This window comes from Manis javanica, chromosome 4, assembly GCF_040802235.1.
Source record: "Manis javanica isolate MJ-LG chromosome 4, MJ_LKY, whole genome shotgun sequence".
In the NCBI taxonomy this organism is placed as follows: domain Eukaryota; kingdom Metazoa; phylum Chordata; class Mammalia; order Pholidota; family Manidae; genus Manis; species Manis javanica.
This window is the reverse complement of record NC_133159.1, coordinates 138,789,308-138,803,163: the sequence shown is the minus strand read 5'-3', so window position 1 is coordinate 138,803,163 and position 13,856 is coordinate 138,789,308. Positions and strand designations below refer to the sequence as shown.

The window sequence follows — 13,856 nt, the reverse complement described above, 5'->3', positions numbered from 1 at the left end:
GTAAATGATCAGCACTTTTCTGCTTTAATAAATCCTCATCTCATTTAATATGCAAGCCTTATTCAGATTTCCCTATTTGGTTCCCAACTGTCCATTTTTGCAGTTTTTTTTAAACCAGTTTCTCTCCAGAACTGTACAGTGTGTCCAGTTGCTGTGATCTCTGGGCCTCTTACTCTAACATGATTCCTTTTTACTTTTAAAATTTTTGGTAATTCTGACTTATTTGAACAGACCAGGCCTGTCATCTGTGTCAATAACTTCTTGAATCTAAACCTGTTACCTGCCCTGTTATCTTACTAAATTTCATCTCATACATTTTATCTCATTGTAACTGACAACAGAGAGACTGTCAAATCTGACCTCTGTCACTGGACGCCACTGGAGAAGCAGGTGCTCTAAGTCCGGATCCCCAAGGCTGATGATAAACCCGGGGCAGGACCACGGACAGGGTCTAGCAGGGGCCTTTTCTGCTCACTCTGTGTTACTGACTGAGATCCACAGAAAAAAGCATTTTGCATCTCTGCTAAGTACACACCAAGTTCGCGTATGCATTACAAAGTAGGAATGCCATTTCTTTGTACGTAGGGATCCCTTCAAAATGCCATGGGCTCCAACAGCGTCTGTTTCATTTCTTTAAAAATCAGGCAGGCACACTGTCAGAATTGCTGCTGCTAATAATAATATTTTCTAAACACTTTCAAGAATCTTTGAGAGGCTGTTCTGGGCTGGAGTTTCCTGGGGGTTGAGATCAAGATCTGGGTGCAGTCTCTGGTCTCAGCCCACCCTCCTTGCCCAGCTCTCACCTTCCAGGCCTTGATTTCCCAGCCCACTGGGGCTGTAGGGTGGGTAACTATTGTCCATTAGATGTTGGGTTCTGTGAACTTCCCTGAGCAGATTATCCACATTTTCCTAAGTACCTCAGTACCTAAAATACCAGAATCAAGTGCTTTGTAAAAATAAAAATATCCTAGATTGCAAAGTATGAAACAAATATCCATGAGACCATACTGGCATAAAAAAATGATTGAATGGATAAATAAATAAATACCGGGAAAACCTCCCATGCACAAGAAATTCCAACAATTCCTACAGATAATTCCCCATCAAGGGGTGGAGCTGCTGAGGTGTCAGCTGTGCATAGTGACTGGACAGTGTGCAAAGAGGGAAGAAGAGGGACATTACAGGGGAGAAACTTGACAAGCACTGCCTCAGCCAGGTGATCAAGGTCAACATCAGCAGTGGTGAGTCATGTAGGCAGTATGTACCCCTGATGTGACGCAATATGAATGGCACTTTCCCTCTGTCGTCTTCCTCCCAAACCCCTACCCCAGCCTAGTCATGAGAAAAACACCCAATAAATCCCAACTGAGGGACATTCTGCAGAACACCTGGCTAGTATTCCTCAGATCTGTCAAGGTCATTAAAACTAAGGGAAGTCTGAGAAACCATCGCAGCCAAGCAGAGCCTAAGGAGACATGCTGATTAAGGTGGGTGACAAGAAGAGCACGATAGGTTAAAAACTAAGGAGGTCTGGATAAAGTATGGGCTTTAGTTAATAGTAATGCTATGCATGTATTAGGCCGGCCTCTGATAGCCCCCAAATGTATTGATTTAGAAAGGGAAGACAAGGAAGTTTGATGAAACGTGAGTCTCTGTACTGCGTGACACACACAGACCGACCCTTTAAGGAGCACAGAGATGAGGGCACCACCACTGTCCCAACCCTGAGAGTCTGTGACAAAGGGGCAGCTGGACTCCTGTGGCAAGCAGGTAAGATGGTGGCCTGACCCGTGTTGACCTCTGCTGTCTTGCTTTTTTTCTAGCCTCTCTGGGACTTTGTTCGCTCACCCATAAGCTGGGGGTGACACTAGCCCCATTCCACAGGATCACTGTGGAGCTGGAGCACGCTCACGCATGTTGAGTGCTCAGACCGGTATCTGCCCCAAGCAGACCCACTATCTGAATCACAGCCACTGCTGTTATTTTTTTCTAAACACAAGATCTTTGAGAGTCTGTTCTGGGCTGGGGTCTCCTGGGGGTTGGGGTCAAGGTCTGGGCCCAGTCTGTACTCAGCCCACCCTCCTTGCCCAGCTCTGATCTTCCAGCCCTTCTTGCATCCTTCCCGCAGTCTGGGAGTGGGAGAGCTTGAAAGCAGCAAGAGCTGTCTTGGGGCACATGCCCTGTGAGACATTCTTCTCCCTTTTCCAGTGTGAAAACCATCCTTCTTGCTAGAAAAATGCCAATGAGTAGTTGCATGGTGTCTCTGCCAGCCATTAACATAGCACCATCTCCTCTAGGCAGCAAGCAGGGAACAGAGGTCCACTCCCACATCTAGAGGGTGGTGTTAATTATTTGGGGGCTGACTCAGTTGTAGCCAAGCTGGGACTAATTTGTAATTTCCCCCTGCTTTGCAGCTGCCCCTGGACATGGCCAGAAGCAACTGGGGCCCTGTGCATCCTTGTTCATACTGAACAGGGAATGAGATAACAGTCCAGATGGGGCTCCCTTAGTCCCCATGTCCCCTCTGCCAGGAGGGAGATGCCACTGCTGCCTGGCTTCAGCCTGAGTGTCCAAGCTGGCAAAGGGCTTAGGGTGCTGACTAATCAGGAGCCCTCCCTGGGGCTGGGGTCCACCCCTGAGATTCTCAGGCTAGTAGGGTGGGAGAACCCTGACGAAAGCTGGGTCTGCCCAGAGGAGAGGGGATTGAATGCTGGGGAGGAAGCACCATGCCCACCACCTCTGTGGCTGGAGCTTGGAGCTTGAGTGGTGGGAAGAGGAGAGGCTCCAGGGAAAGGCAGGGGCCAGGCCAGGAAAGGCCCAGTGTTCTCTGTAGTGCGGGGCCATGAGGTCAGGTGTGTGTTTAAGAACAGGGGGCTGGACATGGAGAAGACAAGTAATGGCTCTATAGCATCTTACTACGCTGACACTGCCTGTGGTTGGGGTGGGGGCAGTGGTGAGGACATGAGAATGCGGGTGAATGTTGAAACCCCAGTGTGGGTCCTGTGAAACCTTCATAAGATTGTATATCAATGATACTTTAATAATAATAATAAAACAAACTAAGAATAAAAAAAAAGAACAGAGGCTGGATCTGGGAGGGGCTGTGCCATTCGGTTAGAGAGGAAGAGGTTCCTGACCTGGGCAGTCGGGGAGGCAGGAGCGGGCGGTGAGGGGGGTGCAGATTCAACAGGGGTCCCAGAGGCCTGCAAAACCCCAAGTCACTCCTGAATTGTGGAATTTAAGGCTCTTTTGGAGAACAGGACCCACTCTATGTGGGGACATGGGGGATGACAGAGGAAGGCAGGCCAGGTCCTCTGAGCCCCACAGGAAAGGGGAAGATGCCTTTTGATGCGGGAGCAGAACAGGAGTGGGCCCAGAGAGACCTCTTCCCTGTGATTCTGTCCCACCTGGCTGCACCCTGAGCAACCCCTGCTCCTGGGGTTGATGGTCATTGTGGACACTGGGGATAAGGCCGTGACCCCTCAGGGGCAGGAGGGAGCAAGCCCTTGCTGGGATGCTAGCACCCCTGGGCCTCTGGTTTGGCATTTCTGGGAGGGCACCTGGAGAAAGCCCATGGGGACTGGTACATCTTGTCAGACAGTCTTCTTGGATCTATGTAGGGAAACCTGTCCAGATTATAGTTCCTTCCCAAGACACTGGGTTCTAGAGAAGGAGGGAGCTCCAGGTTGTGGAGGGCTCCCTGAGGGGGGCTGTCCTGCTCCCTGGTTGGGATCTGACAGGGGGAGAGGTTCAGCCTTCCAAACATTACTCACACCCTGGGGGGGTTTCAGTGGGTGGAGAACACCTTTGGGTGCTGGGTGTTAACCCTGTGAAGGAGGACTTACCCCCTTGCACTGGTGGATGCCTGGGCTCAGGGTCACCAGGCCAGGCAGGTGGCTGTCAGACCCAGTCCCACCTCGGAGGCCCTGAAACTCTCCCAGCTCCAGGAAGAGAACCAAAGAAGCAAAGGAGGAAGGCGATGGGGGTGGTGGAGGCAAGGCAGGGGAGGAGGCTAGCCAGAGGCTTCTGCATGCCCCTCCAGGGTAGGGGCCTGGGAGGGGGCAACCCAAAAACCTGGTGGGTAGAGGGTGGATGGCTGAGAAACTGCACCTCCTTCCATGGGCTCCACCACCATGTGCACACATCAACCTGGCCTGGAGGCTAGTGCACATCTGGGGCTGGAGCCGCACCCAGGCGCCCCACCCTGGGCAACTTGGTGCAGGCTGGGACACCATGTTCAGGGGGCCATTTGTACAGGCTTGGGTGCAGAGGTCTGTGCCTGGCCCTGGAGTGAGTTGGGGAGGGCAGGGGGCTCTCCACCTCCCACTCAGTGGCCAGCAGTTAGAGCTGGGGTGAACCAGACCCTGGGTGGGATGCAGGGGAAAATGCCCTTGGTCTGGAAACGGAGTGAATGTCACGGCTGGGTTAACTGCTGTCCTCCACCAACCCCTACATGATTGGATGAATGCCCTGAAATTTGTATAGAGTAGTCAGTGGAAATACCTTTTGTATTTGGGAGTTGTCTTAATATGTGTTTCCAAGATTTAAAAAAATTTTTTTTTCCTGATAGCCTCTTTCATACCTGCTACATGCCAGAACTCCTTCAGGCCCAGGGGAACAGGAGAGTCCTGGAGTTTACATTCCGATTTGGGGTTGGGGGAGGGGTGCTGGCCAAGAGGCGGAGGAACAGACTCTGTCAGGTGGTGCTGCGTACCAGGAAGAAACATAAAGTACTGAAACAAAACCCATTGGGAGATTCTTGCCCTTAGAAAGACCTGTCCTAGATGGACATGAGGTGGAGCCTGGAATAGTGGGGGCTCCACCTTGCACATGTCTGGGGGCAACTGATCCTGCAGAGACAAGAGCAGCCTCAGGGCTTAGGGAGCAGTAGGCAGACTGCGAGGCAGAGGAGGAGTGAAGGGAGATGGCAGGGGCGCAGGGGGCCTGGGGGAGGCTGCCACTTCCTCCAGGTGAGGTGCTGGAGGCCCAGAGCAGGGCGCAGAAGTGCAGACGTGGCTGGACTTGGGCAACAGAGCCCATTGGAAGTGTGGTGCAAGAGAAGACACTTGGAAGACCTAGGGGCTGCCGATTGCTGGCTGGGGAAGACTGGGAGGCAGGAGGAGCATGGGGCGAGGGGTCAGGAGAACCACGTTGGCCCATGAAACCTGAGGTGCACACAGCACCCAAGGGCAGATGTGGGCCAGCAGTGGAGAGGGGAGTCCAAGAATGTGCCTCAGCTCAGCTTGCTCCCCCCGGCAGAGCCCGGACTCCTTCTGCTCTTCTACCATGGCCCTTAGGTCTCACTGCCAACAACAGGGACGTTTGCAAGAGGGAAAAACAGAACCTAATTAAGGTGGGATTCAGTCCCTTTTAAAAGCCAGGCCTGGTATAGGGGACTATGGACTCAGGTGGGCTGGCTTGGGGGCCAGAAGATGCCTTAGGACACCTGCTTGCCGTCTTCTGTCTGGGAGGCCAGGCTGTTGGTCTGGGGCTGCCCCTTGCCTTCTCCCTGCACAGAGTAAGAACTGGCTAAACCATGATTAACTGCTTGAACATGACCGCTAGCCCATCCCATCAGACCCTGATTGGAGCCACCCCACATTAGACTTGGGGTTCTTTGTACCTTTCTGCGCCTCACTATCTGTCCCCCGCAGTATCTTCTGCACCATGGCTTAGGACCACCAGTTCCTTGCAACCTGTCACGCCTGGGGTCACTGCCGAGGGACCCGTTGTCCATAGTTGTATGATCTTGGGAACAAGGGCAGCCAAACAGCTCAGACCCCAGAAGTTTGTATGTGAGTGATCCAAGAGAGAGGAGGCCTCCTGGGGTCCACGGCCCAAGCTATAGTTATAAGGACCCCTAAGTTTCTTTCAGAACTAAGACCCTGAGTCCAACCCATGCTTCACTTGACATGGCACAAAATTCAGGGAAGATTGCTAGCTTTCTCCAAAAGCATGTATTGCTTGCACATGGGCCCATAGTGGGCATTGCCCCAGAAGATCCCAGTCTAAAGCCAGTACCTGGACAGGGTAGACAGAGGGCTGATTTACACCAAACCAAAAACTGAAGGGGAAGTAGAGGTCTGTTCAATGCCTGTGTCACCCCAGAGCATCCCTGTCAAGAGATGGGACTCACTGCCTCCTAAGGCAAGCCCATTCTGTCTTGACAAGGCCCTGGCTGAGTTCTCTCGTACAGTGAGCTGAGGTATGCCTCCTAGAGCTCCTGCTGCTGCTTATCCTTCCCTCTACCCATCCGTCCAGCCCCCTCCTGCACATTCAACAGTGCATCCATTTATGCATCCACTTACCCATCTATCTACCTGTTCATCATCCCTCCCTCCTTCCCTCCCTCCCTCCATCCCTCCATCCCTCCATCCCTCCCTCCATCCATCCATCCCTCCATCCATACATCCGTGCATCCATCCACCCAACCATTTACCGGCCCATCCATCTGTCAACCCATCTATTAACCTATCTACTGATTCACTCATTACCGATCCATCCATTTGTCCATCTGTCAGTTCACCCACCTTTCCACCAGCCTCCCCAGCCCCCCATCTATCCATCCACCATCCAACATTTATAAGTATCTTCCAGTCACGAAGATTTGCAGGGAGTGACATTTGCAGGGAGTGACAAGAGGCTGCATGTGGAGAAGGCCCAGGAAGGGAGGGGACGGTGAGGGCCCAGGCTGGAGCAGGGCCAGATGGTGACCTTTTGGAAGGATCTGGAGCTGGGACTGTCTGAGTGGCTCAGATAGGTTTTGGACAGACAGCAGCACCCAGCACATGCCAACCCTCAGGGAATTGGCTGTTTTTATGATTTCTCACTTCCCACATAGGCCACTGGGTCTGCAGAGAACTTACTGAAAGAAGGGAACGTGCAGATTATTTAAAAGATGCTTATCAGGATGGATGGCCCTCAGTTTCCTTGTCTGTAAAATGGGCATCCTAACCTCTCTTTGTGGCCTGTTTTGAGGATTGGAGATACTATATAAAGACCTAGCTTAGTGCCTGTTGGTGTTGCTTCTTTAGCCTTCCTACTCCATGACCTCGGTTGGCACTCTGGCTGCTCTCACTCCTAGGAGTGCACCTCTGACCCTTTCCTCTGCCTGGTACTTTCCCAGGCAGGGACCTCCCTTGTGCAGTTGCAGAGCTTCTCCTGCAGCCACTGGTGATGCTCTGTGCACAGAGGGGATGGGGAAGTGATTCATGCTGACTGCCTTCATGTTTCTTATTCCCTTTCATCGTCCAACAGCCCTGAGGACCCGACAAGTGGAGTGAGTTGTCCAGAGGCCCACAGTGGAGGAGAGGGAATATGAACCCAGGTCTGTCTGGTTTTAAAGCTGCCGCCTCCGCAGCCTGCAGGGGGTCCCCAGGTCTTTGAGGGTCAGGGGAAGAGGCGAATGATCAGATCTGAGTGTCAGAAATCTGACAGTGGAAAAACCTCAAATTGTTTATCTGGCTTTCTAAATCTGGGGTGGCCTGGGTTTGAGGGGTGGACAGGACCTGGCAGGAGCCATAATGGAAGGACGTGTGTGACCTACAGGGTGGGAGGGCGGGCAGGCCGGCCGCCTGGCCCTGTGCCATATGGGAAACCGGCTGCTAGGGAGGGCGTCAAGTGCCCGCAGACCGAGGGCTTAGAGCACAGAGAGGCTCCGGAGCCCCTAAAGGGTGCATCTCACTGCTTCCTGATCAAATGGAGACTGACAAAGCCACAGGAGATGTGTGTTTCTCTGGCTGCTCTGGGTTCCTGCCAGGCGCCTCTCCATGATTTCCCTCAGTCCCCAGGCAGGTAGGGCAGGAGCAGGGGCTGACCTCTCCAGCTGCCAGGACCTTGTCCCCATCTTGCAGCCTCCTCCATCCTGGCCCACGCTACGGACCCTCCCCAGCCACGAAGGCCCTGCAGCCCCAGCCAGCCTTGACCTCCCCTCACTCCCCATCTCCTCCACCTCCTGCCGGCATCTCAGTTCAGCTTTATAGTTCTCTGTGCTATAGAGAGAGGTTGGAAGTCCAGCCATAGCAGCATCCAGCCCACCTGGTTTGAGACCTGCCTCTGCTGCTTTCTAGCTGGGTGACTCTGAGAAGTTACTTAACCTCTCTGTGCCTCAGTCTCCTCATCTGTAAAGCAAGGATAATATTATTATGTGCTAGGCCCCTGTATGATGCATGACACATAGCAAGTGCCATAAGTATTTGCTAACATGACTTGCCACTAACTTGGTTTTCTGGGTGGGCCATCCCATTTCACTCTTTTACAGATCTTTTTGAGCACCTGCTGTAGATCAGTTTGGGGACTAGAGGACATACAGACAGATAACATGGGATTCCTTCCCCAAGGGAGCGCACCCCTGAGGGAGGCAGGGGCATCTAAGACAGTCATCTTGGTGGACACCTGTGAGAAGGGCAGGGCTGGAGGCTTGCCCAGGCATGGTTGTGAAGACCCGAGATTCACTCTGTCCCAAGATGGGAACGCTTCCCAGAGGTGACAGTGGGTGAGTCTTGAGCAGGATCTGGCAGGGCAGAAAGGAAGGTTCCCTGTGGCAGAGGAGAGACCTGCCCGGCAGGAGGGAGGGCAGGTGAGAGAGGGGTGGGGCTGACAGGCAGTGGGGCTCAGATGGGGAGGACAGGGTAGCTTTCTTCTGGAAGGTGCTGGATAAGATGTAGAAGAGGTTGAAGCAGAGGGCATGACATGGCTCTGTTGCATTTTAGACAAACCCATCCGGACGTAGTGTGGGTCTAGGGGAAAGGAGGCTGAGGTGAGAAGCTGCTGCTCCCATCCAGGTCGGGGGGAGAGGTGGTTAAGCTGAGGAGAGAGTGGGGTCCCAGGGTGGCTCCCAAGCCATCTGCAGGCCTGCACAGCACGGTGCTGGGACAAACAGAAAGAGCACTGCATCGTTTCTTGAGTCTCCTGTGATCCCCAGCACCTGGTCACTTAGGCGTCTGGGTGATGAGACCTGAGCCCAGGTGAGGTGCCTGCCAGCGTGCAACTGTCACACACCTGCCCAGCTCACCTGGCTCACCAGGACTGTCCTCACTCTCAGGAATCCTCCCGAGGGCAGCTGCCCTTCATTTTAAAACAAAAAAGTTCCAAATGCTGTTATCAGTTTATAAGCTGACCTACACTAAATTGCTTTTCAATACCTTAAAATCCACTGTCTTTGGCAGTGACCCGTGTGAGGTGGTGACCAGTGCCTATGAGCTGTTTGGGCCCCTTTCCACCCAATGCTGTTTCCTGCGCTGGAGTCTCAGGCAGAGCCATGTCATCTTTCTGCTTAAACCTGGTCCCAGGATTGGGCCTCCCACCACCCACTGTAAATTCCTGTCTCCACAGTGTCCGTTCTGCCCCGCACAGCAATAGAGCATGGCCTGCTGTAGAGGACGGGTTGGCCGGCCCACCCTGGCTCCCAGCAGCCTCTGCGGGACCAGCCCCTGAGCCCAGGTGGGCAGGGCAGAGCCCAGAGGCAGCAGTAACTCCCAGACGGGGCCCCAAACAATGGAGGGGTGCTTGAGGGGGGATTCCTGGGCACCCCCCATGAGCCTTCTGACGGCTCTGCACGCCAGGCTGACGCCCTCAGTACCATCAACCATCCGCTGGTTCCCAGCCTGCCTTGGCTGCCGGCTGGGGCCTGGCCCCTGCTGCCAGCCTCTGAGCAGTGCTGCCCGGAGACATTGCTGCCCCATCCTGCGGGGTGCTCTCGGGAGCCTGTTTGCCCACTCATTTGGCCGACGGCGCCTGGACCTCTCGGCCCCCTTTCCAGGGCCATCCCACCTCATTTGTACCTCCTGTCGCCTCCTCTTTCCCTCCCCTGCCCCCAGCCTGATTTGCCTCTTCCCAAGCCCTGCCTAAGGCAGGAGGGTTTGCCCCCATCTCCAAATCCCCACCGACACTCTTATTTTAGATTTGTCTACCAGTTTAACGGGTGTGTATTCATATTTCAAACTTGTTTACATCTTCATTTTTAATTGCTAATGAATCAGCATTTTTCCATGTCACTATTTATTCTTGGTATTTCCTTCTGCATTAACTATTGCATCCATCTCTTCTGAGGGCTTACCAAGAGGAATTTTTATTTTTATCTTTATACTTTTAAATCAGTTCTTCCTGTGTTTTCAGCACTGCTGGTCATTTTTTCTTGCTGCTCTTTCCTTTTTGTTTGTTGATCACATTTTATTACTCAAAATGTTCCCTACATTCAGAAATTTCCTTTTCCCCGTTATATCATGTCTGCCTTATTTCTAATTATATTTATCATTTCTTTAGTAATTAGGAACTCATTTCCCATGTCTAGCAAGAATTAATAAGCTATTTTGTTTACAAATCCCCAATTTGTGAAAATATTTAACTTTTACCCATTTATTACGAGGTTCATCCTATATTCAGTCCTATTAATAATTTGAATTTATTTCTAAACTCGAACTGAATTCTACTAAGGTTTTTTTTTTTCTGTTTTTTTCTCAGTGTTTATTTTGAAAATGCTCAAACAGGAAAGTTGAAGAATATGATATACACTCAGCCACCCTTCACCTAGGCTCACTATCTGTTAACATTTTGCTACATTTCCTTTTTTTCCCATTCTACCATTGATACCTCTATCTATCTGTCTGTCTGTCTATCTATCTCTCTATCTATCTATCATCTGTCTGTCGTCTATCACCGTTAGTGTTGTTTTGTTTCGCAGGAGCATTTTCAGCAAGTAAGGCATCTTAACATTTCCCCCATAACACTTCGGAGTGTAAGAACAGGGACAGTCTCCTGCCTGTATGAGTGCCACCATCACATCTAAGACTTAATGTTAATTCTGATTTCCCCAGTTGCTCTCAAAATATCCTTCCTAACCCCCTTCTGTTTCATTCCCGGCTCCAGTCAGGGATCTCATGGTGCATCGGGCTTGTCATAGGCCTCTTTCCTCTCCTTGAAATTAGAACTCTGATTTCTTTTTTCTTTTTTTGGCTTTATACATTGACATTTTCTGCCAAGTACAGGCCAGTTGTTCTGTAGGCTGTCCCATAATCTGGATTTGTCTGGTTGTTTCCTAGCATTTTTGGCTATGTAAGGAGGGGTATGGTATGTACTTTTTAGAGCATCACATAGGAAGACGTGTGATGTGAGTTTGTCCCATTATTGGTGATGATAATGAGTTTGGTGTTAAATGAGTTTGTCACTTGGTTAAGGTTGCATCTCTTCAATATAGTACTCCTTCCTCTTTATCATTATAAGCCTTCTGTGGGATGGCACCTGAGATGTGTAAATGTCTGGTTCACCAGTAGATTTTCACAGTTGTTTTAGCATCCTTTGATGCTCTTCACCTGCATAAATTACACTGATGTTTGTAAAATGGTGACTTTTCTGTCAATTCTTATGGATTGTTCTGTAAGATCTGTCCTTCATCCCCTTTTCTGCACATCGCTGTAGACTCATGGAGTCTTTTCTTTCCAATGTGTATAATCCATTACCATCATTATTCTTCTTGATGCTCCAAGATTTTTTTAATTTTGTTTTTAATGCAACATTGGAAAATTACTTAGTGTATTTTAAAATTGAGACAAGCCATCATTTCCTTTAAAAAAAGCTCTGTAATATTCTTCACCATTTCTGGATTTTTAAAATATGTAACACAATTTCAAGGTCTTTAATTGGTATTGCATTAAATGTACTAAATTAGAGCATACTGCCATCTTTCTTATATATTTAGTTCTCCCAATAGGAGCAAAATATTAACATTAAAAATAAATGACTTACAGTTGGACTAAATTAGTGTTTAATATTTGATGTGTTTTGTTACTACTGAGGGTGAGATACTTTTTTCCCATTGATTTTTTTCCTAGTTGCATGTCACTAGCATATAGGAATGCAATTGATTTTTGTGAATGTATCACATATCTCACCGCTGGCATGAACTCACTTATTAGTTCTAGCAATTTTCTGGCTGATTTCTTGAGATTTTCTAGGTATGCAATCATGTCCCCTTCAAAAAGTAATACTTTTATTATGTCTTCTCTGATATTTATGAGTCCAGTTACATTTTTCTTTTTGTTTAATGCATTTCTTTCTTTCTTAGCTTACAACAAGAAAGGTGTATACCTTGCTCATGCTACAGATACATTTTGGGTTGCCCATGTGTTTTTTTTTTTAATTGAAGTATCATTGATACACAATCTTATATTATTTTCAGATATACAAGACAATGGTTCAACAGTTACTCACATTATTAAATTCTTACCCCCACTAGTGCAGTTACTATCTGTCAACACAGGAAGATGTTTCAGAATCATTTTCTATATCCTCCATGCTGTGCTACTGTCCCCTTGACCAACTTATATTGTGATTGAGAATTTTTGTGCTCCTTTTATCCCATTCCCCCGTGTTAGCCACCAGTCACTTCTCAGTTGTCTATGAGTCTCCTGCTATTTTGTTCATTTTGTTTTGTTTTATTTTTAGATTGTACAAATAAGTGAAATCATATGGTATTTGTCTTTCTCTTCCTGGCTTATTTCACTTAGTACGACGCCTTGTAGGTCCATCCATGTTGTTGCAAATGGCAGGATTTCTTTTTTTTAATGGCTTAATAGTATTCCACTGTATATATGCACCATATCTTCTTTATCCATTCATCTGTTGATGGACACTTCGGTTGCTTCCATTTCTTGGTTACTGTAAATAATGCAGCAGTAAACATAGAAGTGCATGTATCTTTTAAATTAGAGACTTTTTTACTTCAGATAAATTCCTAGAAGTAGAATTACTGGGTCATACAATATTTGTATTTTTAGTTTTTTGAGGAAACTCCATGCTGCTTTCCACAGTGGCTGCACCAATTTACATTCCCAGCAACAGTGTAAGAGGGTTCCCAAGTCCAATTAACTTTTCCTTCTGACTTAGGAGTCACCAGCATTTCTAAAGCTAGCAAGAACGGAGGTGGCACTGGAGACGTTGCCTAATTCAGGAGGGCCTGGGTGTGAGGCCTGCAGGAACATTGGTCACGTGGCCATTTCAGGTTAAGGAAAACCAGTTGCTGGGTGCCTGGGCGGCAGTTGCCCTGTGTGGGCTCCCACACAGTGTCCCTAAGGTGGTGGTGCTGCAAGAAGTGTCTAATGTAGAGGGAGGGGGCTGGCACGAGGCAGTCAGGTGTCTTGGCTGTGGATCAGGAGAGGACTCTATCCTTGGAAAGCAGCACAGCAGGAGGGTGGGCAGCCAAACTTGCTGGGCACAGACCACAGGGCAGGTCCTGGACCAGGCAGCAGCTGGAGGGGCTGAGGTGGCGCCCTGAGCCTGGCTCTGCTCTAGGACTAGTTGGTGGGGCCGGGTATGTAGGGTTGGTAGGGCGGCAGAGGCAGGAGGACCCTGAGAGAACCATCCTATTCTCATTGTTCTTTAAGTGGAGTGGTTGCTTTCACTACCATTAGGTTTAATGTTGGTGCCTGGGCTTAGGTTTATAATCTCTTGCATGTTTCCCTTTGTTAGAGTTTATTCAAGACCAGATAGTAAGTTGTACCAAATGTCTTCCCAATGCCTATTAAATGCTTAAATGATGTTTGCTGTTGTCCCAGGTGATAGAATTATGCCTAGAAGAGGGAACTGTGGTCTGGCCTGGCCAAGTGCCCATCCCAGGAGGCAGGCCCCCCATGCCACCTGGATGGGGAGGGCTGGTTTCCCAGAGGAAGGTCAGGGCGCATGGGCCAGGTGGGGCAGGGAGACACCACAGATGTGAGGACAGCCTCCACTCCCACCCTGCCCTGCCCCGGGGAGCAGGAAGGGGCGCTTATTTCTGCACTTCTCCAGGAGCCAGGTTCTGCCCTGCTCCACCCCCAACACCCTGCCCAAGTGTGGCACACAGTCTGGGCACAGTAAATGTC

At 49.8% G+C, this 13,856-nt stretch overlaps 1 protein-coding gene across 5 annotated transcripts in view; it reads left to right on the top strand.

Moving 5' to 3' along the window:
* RAB11FIP4 (RAB11 family interacting protein 4) overlaps positions 1–13,856 on the top strand; it is a 111,794-nt gene that overhangs the window by 3,984 nt on the left and 93,954 nt on the right. Inside the window, exons 1-2 of one of the 5 annotated variants that reach the window (XM_073235125.1) lie at positions 1,292–1,487; positions 1,616–1,770. The exons of 3 other annotated variants lie outside the window; for them this stretch is intronic. The gene's annotated coding sequence lies outside the window, so the exon portion shown is untranslated. Of the gene's footprint in view, positions 1–1,291; positions 1,488–1,615; positions 1,771–13,856 lie in introns of those variants that run through there. One more of the 5 variants, XM_037003973.2, reaches the window with a different exon arrangement.